At 41.2% G+C, this 13,566-nt stretch overlaps 1 non-coding gene across 1 annotated transcript; it reads right to left on the bottom strand.

The window, feature by feature from the left end:
* Positions 1–2,379: 2,379 nt before the first annotated feature.
* trnat-agu (transfer RNA threonine (anticodon AGU)) lies at positions 2,380–2,452 on the bottom strand. Its single transcript has one exon. It is a non-coding gene; the product is annotated as a tRNA-Thr (tRNA).
* Between the last annotated feature and the right edge of the window lie 11,114 nt (positions 2,453–13,566).

The following is a 13,566-nucleotide window of genomic DNA, read 5'->3' as shown; positions in this document are numbered from 1 at the left end:
TTGCCGGTCATGTCCATTTTAAAATCAGGTCTGCAATTGATTTAATAAAAATCGGATTTCACAACTCGTTTTTTTCCCCCTCTTCTTATTCAAAAAGCAAATGACGATGAGGTTATTCAAAACCAGTTTTACTCTGGCCACACATGCACACTGTACTGTACTGTAGATACAGTAGTATACCTACTACAGTACACTCTCACCACCAAAATTAATGGCAACGGTGTTTGTCCTCAATTCTGTGTTCACACTTCAGTGTTAAATTTAGTGTCACTTATTCTATTGCTAAAAAGTGTTCTCTTATGTTTTCTATTAAGCATGAAAAAAATGGCCAAAGTCACTTCCTGTCTACCAAAGCACTGCTGAGAATGGACCTCAGCACTGCTTTTGTAAATCATGTTGAATTTGTGGTAAGTCAGTGACAACACTCATGCATGCATGCATGCACAAAGGCACACACGCACACACACACAAGTGTGACTGTGTTTGATGTGGAGACAATATTAGCCCATTTGCTATTTCACAACCTCCTTTGCAGTGTGGGAAATGTTTCTTTTCTTGCAACTTTCCGGTATGTTGTGTCCCTGCCTGGTACAATATTTGGGTTTTGCCATCTGTTTTGATTTCATAATGACAATTTCCACAGTAGATCATATTTCCAAAGGTAAACCTTTTTACAATAAAGGTGAAATAGTAAGCATTTCGTTCAAAGAGTTCCCAGTAGAGATGCACGAAAAATGTTTATGGTTTTTTTAATCGATACCGAAAACTGATTGCGTGCTGCTTCTCCTACTGATATTTTTTATGGTTTATATGAAGGGCCTTCGACAATTTCCAGGCCAAAGAACAGCAAATGGATGGAAAGCTGGAGAAAGGGTCCCCGACTTATGTATACTGTATTCTATATATTGGTATTTTGAACAAAACTAGTCATATAATAGAATACCTTTTTATTCAAATGAAATGTGGTTAAAGTAGGAAAAACTGTGTTACTAATATCATAAACATATGTCACATAAAAATAAAACTGCTTTCTTTATTGTCACTATACACAAGTGCAGTGCAAAAGTGACATAAGATGTGATCTGTAAATTAAATTTTGCATTGTGCAATCAATACGCGACCATTAATTGTTCAGTTAACTTTTTTCTTCAGAAACTTGAATAACGCACTATTATATATAAAAATATATATATTCACGTATTTATGTATTTATTAATTTTTTTTTTAGCTATGAAAGAAAGGGGGCCGGGACGGTGGATAAGCTGGAAAGCGTGGGCCTCACAGTTCTGAGGTCCCTGGTTCAATCCCGGACCCGCCTGTGTGGAATTTGCATGTTCTCCCCATGCCTGCATAGCTTTTTTCTGGGCACTCCGGTTTCCTCCCTCATCCCAAAAACATGCAACATTAATTGGACCCTCTAAATTGCCCCTAGGTGTGATTGTGAGTGCGGCAGTTTTATGGTAAATGAGCCAATGAAAGAGTTAAACCTGATATATAGTTGAGACCCAAATAATTAATTGCCTGGCCAAATGTGAGAGGTGATATATTTGCTATTTTTCCACAAATCAAAACCAAGGTGCCTTTATAAACGGTACCTTATATTCTGTATACTCAAAATATAGACTATATATACTATACTCAGATCTCTCTAAATAAAGTTGCATTAGGTTGAGAAAGGATAAAGAATTAAAATACACTTAACGTCTGCTGAGAAGAATCTGGGTCTTTCCACGGGCTTCGTAGTTACGAACTCTGAGTCACTGTTTGGTCCTAAATTTGTACACTGATGTTGATCACAAGATAATTTATTGCGGATCTTTACTCTTTTAGGTGTCATAGGCGAAGAATTATGGTCATAAAATCGAGGACATACGCATACATACACATAGTATATCAAGTATGGGGATTGTAACTAGGTCAGTTACAATGAGCACAGGTCCCACAAAATCAATGAAATGTTTTCATATTTTTATAAAGTTTAACATGAACATTCACAGCCGACAGAGGAAAAAGTAAGGTGAATCCTCAGATGTCATAACTGCGATGTCTGGTTTGAATCACACTCTTGAGGTCATGCCACAGCATCTCCTGGCTTTTTTACTCCCATAACGAAGGCGGAGGCGAGGGCTTGGCAAAGGGCCATTGTGACTATCTTCCGCAGGAGAAAACAACAAACACTGGGAGCCACTATACCCTTTCAGCATGTGAAATGAACATAGGACTCTAATCTGATTTTACTTTACCCGTATTTGCAATAAAAAACAACAACAAAAGAAACTGTTTATGAAAGCGAACACCTGCTCAAAGATGTAAGATATTTTGACATACTACATAGAAAACTGGAGAGCAACCACGGTTGTAACTGTGAAACGAGTAGACAGGCCTCAGTGAGAATTGAACTCACAACCCCTGGTTTACTAGACCAGTGCTCTAACCACTGAGCTACAAGGCCTTGACATGAGTTTCTGGGTGGGTGACCTCTCTCTTATAGCCAGGATCATGACGCCTGTATGCCCTGTATGCTTCTACTCCTGTCCTTGTCTTTTCTACTCCTGTCTTTGTCCTTGTCTATCTTCTCTACTGTCTCACGCAACAATCTTATTTCATGTTTCCTTGTTGTAGATATGTGATGACTCACTTTTCTCATCCTGTTTAAGAGTAGCCCTTTATCTTTGTCTTTCTCCCCTTCTAGAAATTCTGATTTTGAATAAACTTCAATTATAATACAAAGAAACTACAGAGAAAACTTAGAAGCTTGACTGTGAGACAGTAAAATTGTTCCGATTTTCCATTTTGCTTGATCTAACAGCCGAACAAGACCAGAAAAAAAAGAAGACACAACAATTTTTTTATCAATTAAGAAAAAAATTCAAAGTCCTAAAATAGATGATTGGTTGAAACTTACATTCAAATGAAACTTGAGGTGAGTTCTCATATTTATAAAATGAAAAACATACTTAAAATTATCCACCTGCAGCCAAACAAAAATATAAACCAAAGATGCTTCTGTGTTCTGTCATTATTTTTTATGGCATGGGGAGTGTGCAGTCAACTGTCAGTTTGAATTAAAAAGGACAATTTCACTTAAGTATATAAAATATACAGTATATTCATAAAAATAACCAATCAAAACAATATTATTTTACTTGCTTCGTGTACATTTTTGCTCTTGAACTTCAGCATACAGTCAATACATCAAGGCTGTAGATGTCCCCTTCATCTTTACACGATGGCAAGGTGTCCTCTGTGAGCTATGTTTTCATTTTTCCTTGCGCACGGCAGGTGTGGCACATGGGCCTCTTTAATGGACATTTTGAGTGATAAAAAATTATTTCCAAAATTTTTTCTAATGTTACAAGAGCGCCATAATATTGAAATTCAGAATTACATCACATTAAATTATTTTTCAAAGTCACAGAGAGCCACAAGAAAAAGATGACCCCGTGGGGTGTACACCACTGACGTAGGTGCGAAAATGACCAAAACTCTGAAAGCGAGCTGTAGCTGTGTTTTTTTTGTTTACTCTAGCAAAGGTTTTTTACTCACAGACAAAAACAGAAATGAAAACATGACATTATTCTGGCCGAGGGTAAGCGGCCATAAAATGGGCGTAAACCACTTCAAAGTTAGTATCGTTCTTACGGCCGCCTTTGTGTCATGAGTCATAAATCCTCCAGTTTGACAAGAATACATTTGTGAGTGAGACGGCTGTCATCTGGTACCGTGGCAGCACAGTCATGACTCACGTTCTCCTGCCGTTAAACACTGCCGATCAAAACAGAAATGTACAGTATTGCTTTTGTATCACCTGATGGTATTAATACGAAATTTATTGGCATTTGACTTTCAGCATCGAAGGTTGCTTAGCTCTTCCCAAGGTATTTTACAGGGATAATGTAGTTCAAACAGGATATGAGTACTGAAACGTCTTTCATCCCAAGAGAGTCCCTGGTGGAATTTTGAACATGATTCCTGGGCGTGTCCAGAAGGTTAAAGCGAATTCTAATGAATTTTTAAACAAACAACAACAACAAAATACTTTCCTCTAATACCCATTTGTGGTAATAGTTAATTCGGAAGAATTTAGAAAAAAAAAATACAGTACAGTATTTTGTGAATTTATGAAGAAAAACATATGCATTAACAGGTGACGGTCTGTTTAGCAAATCTCCCTCACAGGAGAGAAGTCCTGGGTTTAAATACGGGCACCAGTTTCCTGTGTGGAGTTTGCACGTGTGCTTCCACAAGTTTTTTTTTCTGATGACTGTTTTTTTTCCACATTCCCAAATTTTGTCCTTCCAATTCCATTCAAATTCACATTCCAAAAACTTTAATTTAAATGAACACTTTAATTGTCCATAGGGGTGAATGGTTGATGGTCTATGACCCCTACGATTGGCTGGTAACCAGTTCATGGTTTACCCCACCTCCCGTCCAAAGTCCTGCACACCCGTGACCATTGAAACAATAAGCGGTACAGGGAATGGCTGTTAAAATGTGGGGATACTTTTTAATCACATTGTAGACAATAAATAATGTAAAAAAGGTTCTTGGTGATGGATACACACTGCAAATAAAACAATTCAAATCTGTCATATCCAATCAATTGTTGTTACCCTGTGTATGAAATGCAGTGTATAAATAAATTTGCTTTGCTTTGCTTAAAACATTGTATGTGAAGTTAATAAAGGCTTTATGATAGTGAAAGTTGGGCCCAGGAATGAATTATTACAAATGGAGTTGATTTTAGCGGGAAATTTTGTTATGAAAGTGAACCATATTAAAGTTTGACCAGCATCACGGAACAAATTGTGGTCCAACTTGGAGGTTCCACTTTATTTTGAGAAGGTTGGGAAACTCCTCATTTCACACATAAAAACACCCACCAGCTACAACATTATACACGGAGTTGTGGCAGTATGACGAGAAAGTGAGTGCACGGGTGTGCATGTGTTTGCATTTACTCAGCACGCTGAGCCAAAGCCTGGAGGCTTGGATTACTCTGCTCTGCTTGGATTGAGCCCAAGAATCAAAGTGTGCTGTGCGCATAGAAAGCCATTCATTGCCACTCTAAAGCACACCACGGACTGGTCGCCAGCCAATTGCATGGCGCATAAAGACAAACAATAGACTGTACTTGTGAGACATTTTGGAAATTTTACAGTCATTTATGACATAGCATCCAGCAAAATACTTCAAAGCGGCTATACAATCAGGAATTAAAGTTTCCACTGCACTATGGGAATTTAGTTGACATCACACAATTAGTGTACTTTCATAAATGAATCTTAATTATTGTAAAACATTGGAGGCACAAAAATACGATAATATATTATAAATCAATTTGGAATTCCACTCAAGCATGATATAAAGCAGACCTGGAGAACCCTAGTAAAGTACTATGTTGAGAATTTTATTATGCAATCGCCATCTTAACTGTGCTATTTCATAAACAAATATTGTGTCAAGACGGCATGGTGGAGCAGCTGGTAACACAGTTCTGAGGTCCCTGGTTCAATCCCGAACCCGCCTGTGTGGAGTTTGCTTGTTCTCCCTGTGCCTGTGTGGGTTTTCTCTGGGCACTCCAGTTTCCTCCCACATTCCCAAAACATGCAACATAAATTGGACTCTCTAAATTGCCCCAAGGTGGGATTGTGAGTGGAGCTGTTTGTCTCTATGTGCCATGCAATTGGCTGGCAACCAGATCAGGGTGTACCCTACCTCCTGCCCGTTGACAGCAGGGATAGGCTGCAGCAATCCCTGGGACCCTCACGAGGATAAGCGGCAAAGAAAATGGATGAATGCATGGAATATTGTATCAGACAATTTTCTACAATAACACAATAAATTGGTAGAAGTGCAAAATGCTCCGCAAAGTTTGAAAGTAGCAGAATTTTGAAGCCTTGTGTTTCCCAGCATGCCTTGCGCAATACAATGTCGAACAGTTGGCATGATAAAAGCATTCATCCTTAATCTTCATTGACGATAACAATTAATGCAACATTGATCATGTTTCTTTATGTCACCTGTATTTCGGTGTATTTGTGTATTATTTTAAGTCTTGCGTTACATTGACTGTATGCTCCACTTTAGAATTAACGTCGAACTGGTCCGTTCTGCTGTATCCTAAATGGACCTGAACCATGAAGCGCTACCTGGTGACTTCTCATCTGCATTAGACCCAAGTGTGTAATTCCGTGTGATTGCTCAATTCGGCCTACTTCTTCTGCAACTCACAACAGCTTCCGTTTTACTTGTGTGACTCAAAAGCACCGCAACGAATAAATACATTAATTTAAAAATATAGGGTAAATTTCTCCTTAAAGTACACAACATCAACCAATTTCCCGTGATGTAGTGGAAGGTAGATTTAATTCAAATCTAATCACAGTATTTTACTGTATGAGTATAAACGACTTGGACAATGGACACGGACATGGATATGCTGTGTACGTGGTGATGGTGGTCATAGTACGTTTCTATGGGGGAAAGCTCAATGAAGCAGAAGACCATTGCTGCTTTTGCAAAGTGTCACCTGATCAATGTGAGCTAATAAACAATAAATACTGCTCAATAAATGATTTTAAGTAATATCTTCAGAATCCTATTCCAACAGCTGGCCTCTGTTTTTATTATCTTTTTAAGATCAACATTGACTGTGGCTTGAAAAGCATCTAATAAGGCTGCTGCATAGTCAGCATGTTAACTTTGTTGAGGTCTGGTTCATACGGTAGTTGCCTCTTATTTTCCCAAATGTACACATTGCTATAAATAGCAGCGGCAAGCAGAGCATAGCTGGCTGGCGGCCACGTGCGCCGAGTGCGTCTGCTGTGGCGTGGGCCACTGTTCACGTCAAATCCAGGCAGACGTCTTGACTTTATGGACGACCTCAGCTTGTTGGTTCACGGCCACGCTTCGAGGCCAATTGCTGCCGGTCATGAGGGGGAGTCTTAATGGGCGCGTCACCCCCGCACATCCAAAGGACAACCGCAAGCAGTGCACTCCTTCTACTAAATCATTTTGTTTTTTCGAACAGAACAACTCCTCTGCCTTTTTTTGAAAAAGAAAAATTCTACCACAAGGAACCAAAAGATAAACTGCCTGTCAAAATGTGGGTTTACTCAGACAAATTCTGATTTTCCATGAAAACGTACTCTTGTCCACAGACACTACATTTCAAAGTGTGAGGGTCATCTAAAAGTGTTTGTTTTTTTTTTACTACAAAAAAGCATTTTTTTATATCACAACAGACAATACAATAATGGAATGCCGTAGATTCTTAGTAAATGTTATTTTGATTGGGAACAATTTTTTTCTTCACAGACTGAGCATATTTATGAGTCTGTGTATGCCAAAATTTGAACTGCCCATCCATCCATCTATTTTCTTCACCGCTTATCTTCACGAGGGTCGCGGGGAGTGCTGGAGCCTATCCCAGCTGTCAACGGGCATGAGGCGGGGTACACCCTGAACTCGTTGCGAGCCAATCGGAGGGCACATAGAGAAAGACAACACTCACAATCACACATATAGGGGCAATTTAGAATGACCAATTAATCTTCTTCTTCTTCTTTTCCTTTCGGCTTGTCCCGTTAGGGGTCGCCACAGCATGTCATCTTTTCCCATCTCAGCCTATCTCCTGCATCTTCCTCTCTAACCCCAACTGCCCTCATGTCTTCCCTCACCACATCCATAAACCTTCTCTGGTCTTCCTCTCGCTCTTTTGCCTGGGAGCTCCATCCTCAGCATCCTTCTACCAATATACTCACTCTCTCGCCTCTGAACATGTCCAAACAATTGAAGTCTGCTCTCTCGAATCTTGTCCCCAAAACATCCAACTTTGGCTGTCCCTCTTATGAGCTCATTTCTAATCCTATCCAACCTGCTCACTCCAAGCGAGAGCCTCAACATCTACATTTCTGCCACCTCCAGTTCTGCTTCCTGTTGTTTCTTCAGTGCCACCGTCTCCCATCCGTGCATCATGGCCGGCCTCGCCACTGTTTTGTAAACTTTGCCCTTCATCCTAGCAGAGACTCTTCTGTCACATAACACACCAGACACCTTTCGCCAGCTGTTTCAACCTGCTTGGACCCGTTTCTTCGCTTCCTTACCACACTCACCATTGCTCTGGAATGTTGACCCTAAATATTTGAAGTCCTCCACCCTCGCTATCTCTTCTCCCTGGAGCTTCACTCTTCCTCCTCCGCCCCTCTCATTCACGCACATATATTCTGTTTTACTTCGGCTAATCTTCATTCCTCTCCTTTCCAGTCCATGTCTCCATCTTTCTAATTGTTCCTCTGCATGCTCCCTGCTTTCACTGCATATGACAATATCATCTGCGAACATCATGGTCCAAGGGGATTCCAGTCTAACCTCATCTGTCAGCGTATCCATTACCACTGCAAACAGGAAGGGACTCAGAGCTGATCCCTGATGCAGTCCCACCTCCACCTTAAATTCCTCTGTCACACCTAAGGCACACCTCACCATTGTTCTGCTGCCATCATACATGTCCTGTACTATTTTAACATACTTCTCTGCCACACCAGACTTACGCATGCAGTACCACAGTTCCTCTCTTGGTACTCTGTCTCTAGATCCACAAAGACACAATGTAACTCCTTCTGACCTTCTCTGTACTTTTCCACTAGCATCCTCAAGGCAAATAATGCATATGTGGTACTCTCTCTAGGCATGAAACCATACTGTTGCTCGCAGATACTTACTTCTGTCCTGAGTCTAGCCTCCACTACTCTTTCCCATAACTTCATTGTGTGGCTCATCAACTTTATTCCTCTATAGTTCCCACAGCTCTGAACATCCCCTTTGTTCTTAAAAATGGGAACTAGAACACTTTTCCTCCATTCTTCAGGCATCTTTTCGCCTGCTGGTATTCTGTTGAATAAGTTGATCAAAAACTCCACAGCCATCTCTCCAAATTGCTTCTATACCTCTACCGGTATGTCATCAGGACCAACTGCCTTTCCATTTTTCATCCTTTGTAGTGCCTATCTGACTTCCCCCTTAGTAATCATTGTGACTTCCTGGTCCTTCACACTTGCATCTTCAACTCTTCCTTCTCTCTCATTTTCTTCATTCATCAACTTCTCAAAGTATTCTTTCCATATATTTAGCACATTACTGGCACAAGTCAACACATTTCCATCTCTATCCTTGACCACCCTTACCTGCTGCACATCCTTCCCATCTCTATCCCTCTGTCTGGCCAACCTGTAGAGATCCTTTTCTCCTTCTTTCGTGTCCAACTTAGTGTACATGTCTTCATATGCCTCTTGTTCAGCCTTTGCCACCTCTACCTTTGCCCTACGTCGCATCTCGATGTACTCCTTTCGCCTCTCCTCAGTCCTCTCAGTATCCCACTTCTTCTTCGCTAGTCTCTTTCCTTGTATGACTCCCTGTATTTTGGGGTTCCACCACCAAGTCTCCTTCTCCCCTTTCCTACCAAATGACACACCAAGTACTCTCCTGCCTGTCTCTCTGATTACCTTGGTTGTCGTTGTCCAGTCTTCCGGGAGCTTCTGCTGTCCATTGAGAGCCTGTTTTACCTCTTTTCGAAAGGCCGCACAACATTCTTCCTTTCTCAGCTTCCACCACATGGTTCTCTGCTCTACCTTTGTCTTCTTAATCTTCCTACCCACCACCAGAGTCATCCTACACACTACCATCCTATGCTGTCGAGCTACACTCTCCCCTACCACTACTTTACAGTCAGTAACCTCCTTCAGATTACATCGTTTGCACAAAATATAATCCACCTGCGTGCTTTTACCTCCGCTCTTGTAGGTCACTATATGTTCCTCCCTCTTCTGGAAAAAAGTGTTCACTACAGCCATCTCCATCCTTTTTGCTGTCTGGGATGCTCAGAACTACTTTATCTAGTTCCTTCCAGAATTTCTCTTTCAACTCTAGGTCACATCCTACCTGTGGGGCATAGCCGCTAACCACATTATACATAACACCCTCAATTTCAAATTTTAGTCTCATCACTCGATCTGATACTCTTTTCACCTCCAAGACATTCTTAGCCAGCTCTTCCTTTAAAATAACCCCTACTCCATTTCTCTTCCCATCTACTCCGTGGTAGAATAATTTAAACCCTGCTCCTAAAATTCTAGCCTTACTACCTTTCCACCTGCTCTCTTGAATGCACCGAATATCAACCTTTCTCCTAATCATCATGTCAACCAACTCCTGAGCTTTTCCTGTCATAGTCCCAACATTCAAAGTCCCTACACTCAGTTGTAGGCTCTGTGCATTCCTCTTTTTCTTCTGACGATGGATCCGGTTTCCTCCTCTTCTTTGTCTTCGACCCACAGTAGCTGAATTTCCACCGACGCCCTGCAGATTAGCAGTGCCGGGGGCGGGCGTTGTTAACCCGGGCCACGACCGATCCTGTATGGGATTCTTTAGATGAACGCTCATATTTGTTTGCCACAGTTTTTACGCCGGATGCCCTTCCTGACGCAACCCTCTGCATTTATCCGGGCTTGGGACCGGCCTACAGATTGCACTGCTTTGTGACCCCATAGGGCTGCATTAGAGTGACCAATTAATGTTGGACGTTTTTGGGATGTGGGAGAAAACTGGAGTGCCCGGAAAAAAACCCGCACGGACATGGAGAGAACATGCGTACTACACACGGGGGGGTCTGGGATTGACCGGGATCTCAGAACTGTGAGGCCAACGCTTTACCATCTGAGCCACTGTGACGCCCTTTGAAACGTAAAGTGGCATCAGCCACATCTTGAGTGTACTTGTTCTTGGCTTGTTTGGACAAATTCCCAAGGAGATGTTTGCCAAAGTACAAGCCCCGGAATTCACCCAAAATGGCAAGTTCAAACTTAAGCAGCTGTTTTCCTGTTCATTTTCGCTGATGGGTCTGTGAGACGTTTCCATGTGTCGTGTCATGATTGACATGTTCATCCGATTTTGTGTAGATTGGTGAAACTGGTGCCCAAGGCTGATATCATCATTGCTCTTATTATTATATTTACTATTATTCAAGTTTCCACAAGGCACTACTGATAGCATTTGCCCCAAGCAGTTGCTTTAAACCTAAATTGTGAACTTTCAGAGATGGGTCCTTGTGACTTTTTGGTTTGTCCTATTTCGACATTTCAAATCAATTTAGTGTCGATGGGTAAAAATCTTTTCAGGAGGCACAACTGATGGAATTCTGCCAAATTTACAGCTTCCTCACAAAATGTCCAACGTTCTGTTTAATTTTGGCCTTTGGTCTGGGAGAATTTATTTTGTTTCAGTCAAACTGGTGTTGGGGCTCATTTTTTAAATCCTTACCATCATAACAAGGTCATTGTTACTATTTATTACTATTATAAGGGAATTGTAACAACAAGGTAATAACATCGTAACAAGGTCATTTTTTTATATCAATATTTTTAAAGAGACAGTTGTATGGTGCCCTGAAAGTGCAAAACAATATAACAGATTGTGAACCAGTTTTACATTCCAGAAAACACATGAACCAAAACCCCAAACCCTTGTAAATGTCAAAAAACACATGAACAAAAGCAGAAACACTTTTACAAAAAACAAAATAAATTATTCAATTAAATTACAGGTGAGACTACACGGAACGAGAAGGTCCCATTTCACAGACATTTTTAGAAATCGTACGCTTTTTCTTGGCAATACCCACCTCACTTAAAATGGTGTGTAAAGCATCAAATGCTGTTTAACACCAATGCTAAAATATGTTCATAATATATGATGCTTGTGACCAGATTGTACGTAATGTAGCTCACTCACTGAGTATGTTCAGAAATGAACGGAGCCGGCAGTTTCCTTGCAAATATGCCCACTTTCCCTTTAATTTGCACCAGCAACCTCTCTTGATCTATATTTTATGATTTAAGAAACGTGATCAAGTCCAATATATTGTATACACACCATTAAAAGGCTTTACAGTTTCTCTCTTCATGGGGTCCCAAAATACAGTCGCTATTTGGGATTTTTGGTCTTCCATCGAAAGGCTGTGAGATTTCTAAGAATGTTTGTGAAACGGGTCCTTGCCTTTCCCGGTTGTCTCAGTTCTAATTTATTACATCTTTTTTAAATGTGTTTCTGTCATGAACCAGCTGGGGGGGGGGGGGGGGGGTCAAACACAGGACTCTGGGACAAAGGCATGATGTTCAGTGGGTTTTATTAGAAACTAAAGTTGTCCATGATAATACAGTCCAAGAAGGCAGGATCCAAAAAACAAGAAACAATGTCCAATAACTACGAGACAACTAAAGAGCAGAACAAAAGCGTGACTGGGCTATAATGGCGCAGTGGCAGAGTAACCCTGGATGCGGTAAAGCATACTCAATGAACTGGCAAATGCCAGTGACAAAACTCCAACTTAAATACATGGTCTAATCATAGTGCCTCATGTGAAAGAACTGTGACTGACAACAAGTGTCATATATGAAACCGCTCAGAGCAGTGGCCAGGCCACGTCCTTCTTGGCGGTGATCCAGGCTTGTACGTGACAGTTTGTGCTTTTGTTAATCAAATCTAAAAGGGTTTGGGTTTTTTACATGCCTTGCCTGGAAGGTAAAAGTGTTTTTGTTCATTTATTTTCTGAATTGTACATGTTTTGGCTTTTGTCGACATCCGTCCGTACATTTTCAACACAACTTGTCCTGGTTAGGGGCGCGGGAGCTGAACCCAGCCAACGTCGGGCAAAAGTCAGAGTGCATGCCGAACTGGTCACCAGTCACGGAACCCACAGTGCCTGCACCTTTCAGCCAAGTGTGCCACTACACACATCAATTACTCTTTCATGACTTTGTTTTCCCAAATGTAAAAGTGTTTCACGAGTTGTTTTAATTTGCACCTCCGGGCTATTTTGTCCTAATTTTACAACGGACGTTGTGTTCATTCATACATATTTTTCACATGCTTTGATGACTGCAAAAGGCGCCTGATGGTCCAAAATAAAGTGAGGCACCCGTCTGAAACCGTCTCGGCAGTTCAGGAACAGCTCCAATAGTGGTGACCTCGTATGGGGTGAATCACTTCAGCATGCTTTTTTCAATGCCTTGACAAAATAGAATAAGGCATGGGAATTTCCCGTGTTGATCAAGGACAAACAGCTGATAGCAGAGGGGAAGTGAGTCATTGGCAGCACTTGTTGAGGCAGGCACTTACTGTTTGCCTCCCACTGATGTGTGTTTGACCACTCTGTTGGATAATTTGTGGACCTTGCTAGGGGTTTTGAACCAGAGAAAATTCCAAAATCTCCCTGACTGGCAAAAAAAAAAAAAAAAAACGACAACAAAATAACTCTGGTAGATGTACCGCTCTGTACACAGCGTATGTCATTTTCCTGCGGGAACCCTGACATTAGCGCTTTTGCGGTCATGCATCTGTTGATGACTCCTGCGGCATGTCGCAGCGGTGCACAGCAATACATGGCTTGTAAAAGCGGCATAATTGTATTTGCTCAACATTTACGAGATAGTTAAGAGCTGACTTAAGAAGGACATATTGGAAAAGTGTCTTTTGAACGTGTTTGCACACAGTTACAGTGAACCT

This window comes from Syngnathoides biaculeatus, chromosome 2, assembly GCF_019802595.1.
Source record: "Syngnathoides biaculeatus isolate LvHL_M chromosome 2, ASM1980259v1, whole genome shotgun sequence".
In the NCBI taxonomy this organism is placed as follows: Eukaryota; Metazoa; Chordata; class Actinopteri; order Syngnathiformes; family Syngnathidae; genus Syngnathoides; species Syngnathoides biaculeatus.
The sequence above is the reverse complement of the archived record's forward strand: the minus strand, read 5'-3'. Positions and strand labels throughout refer to the sequence as shown.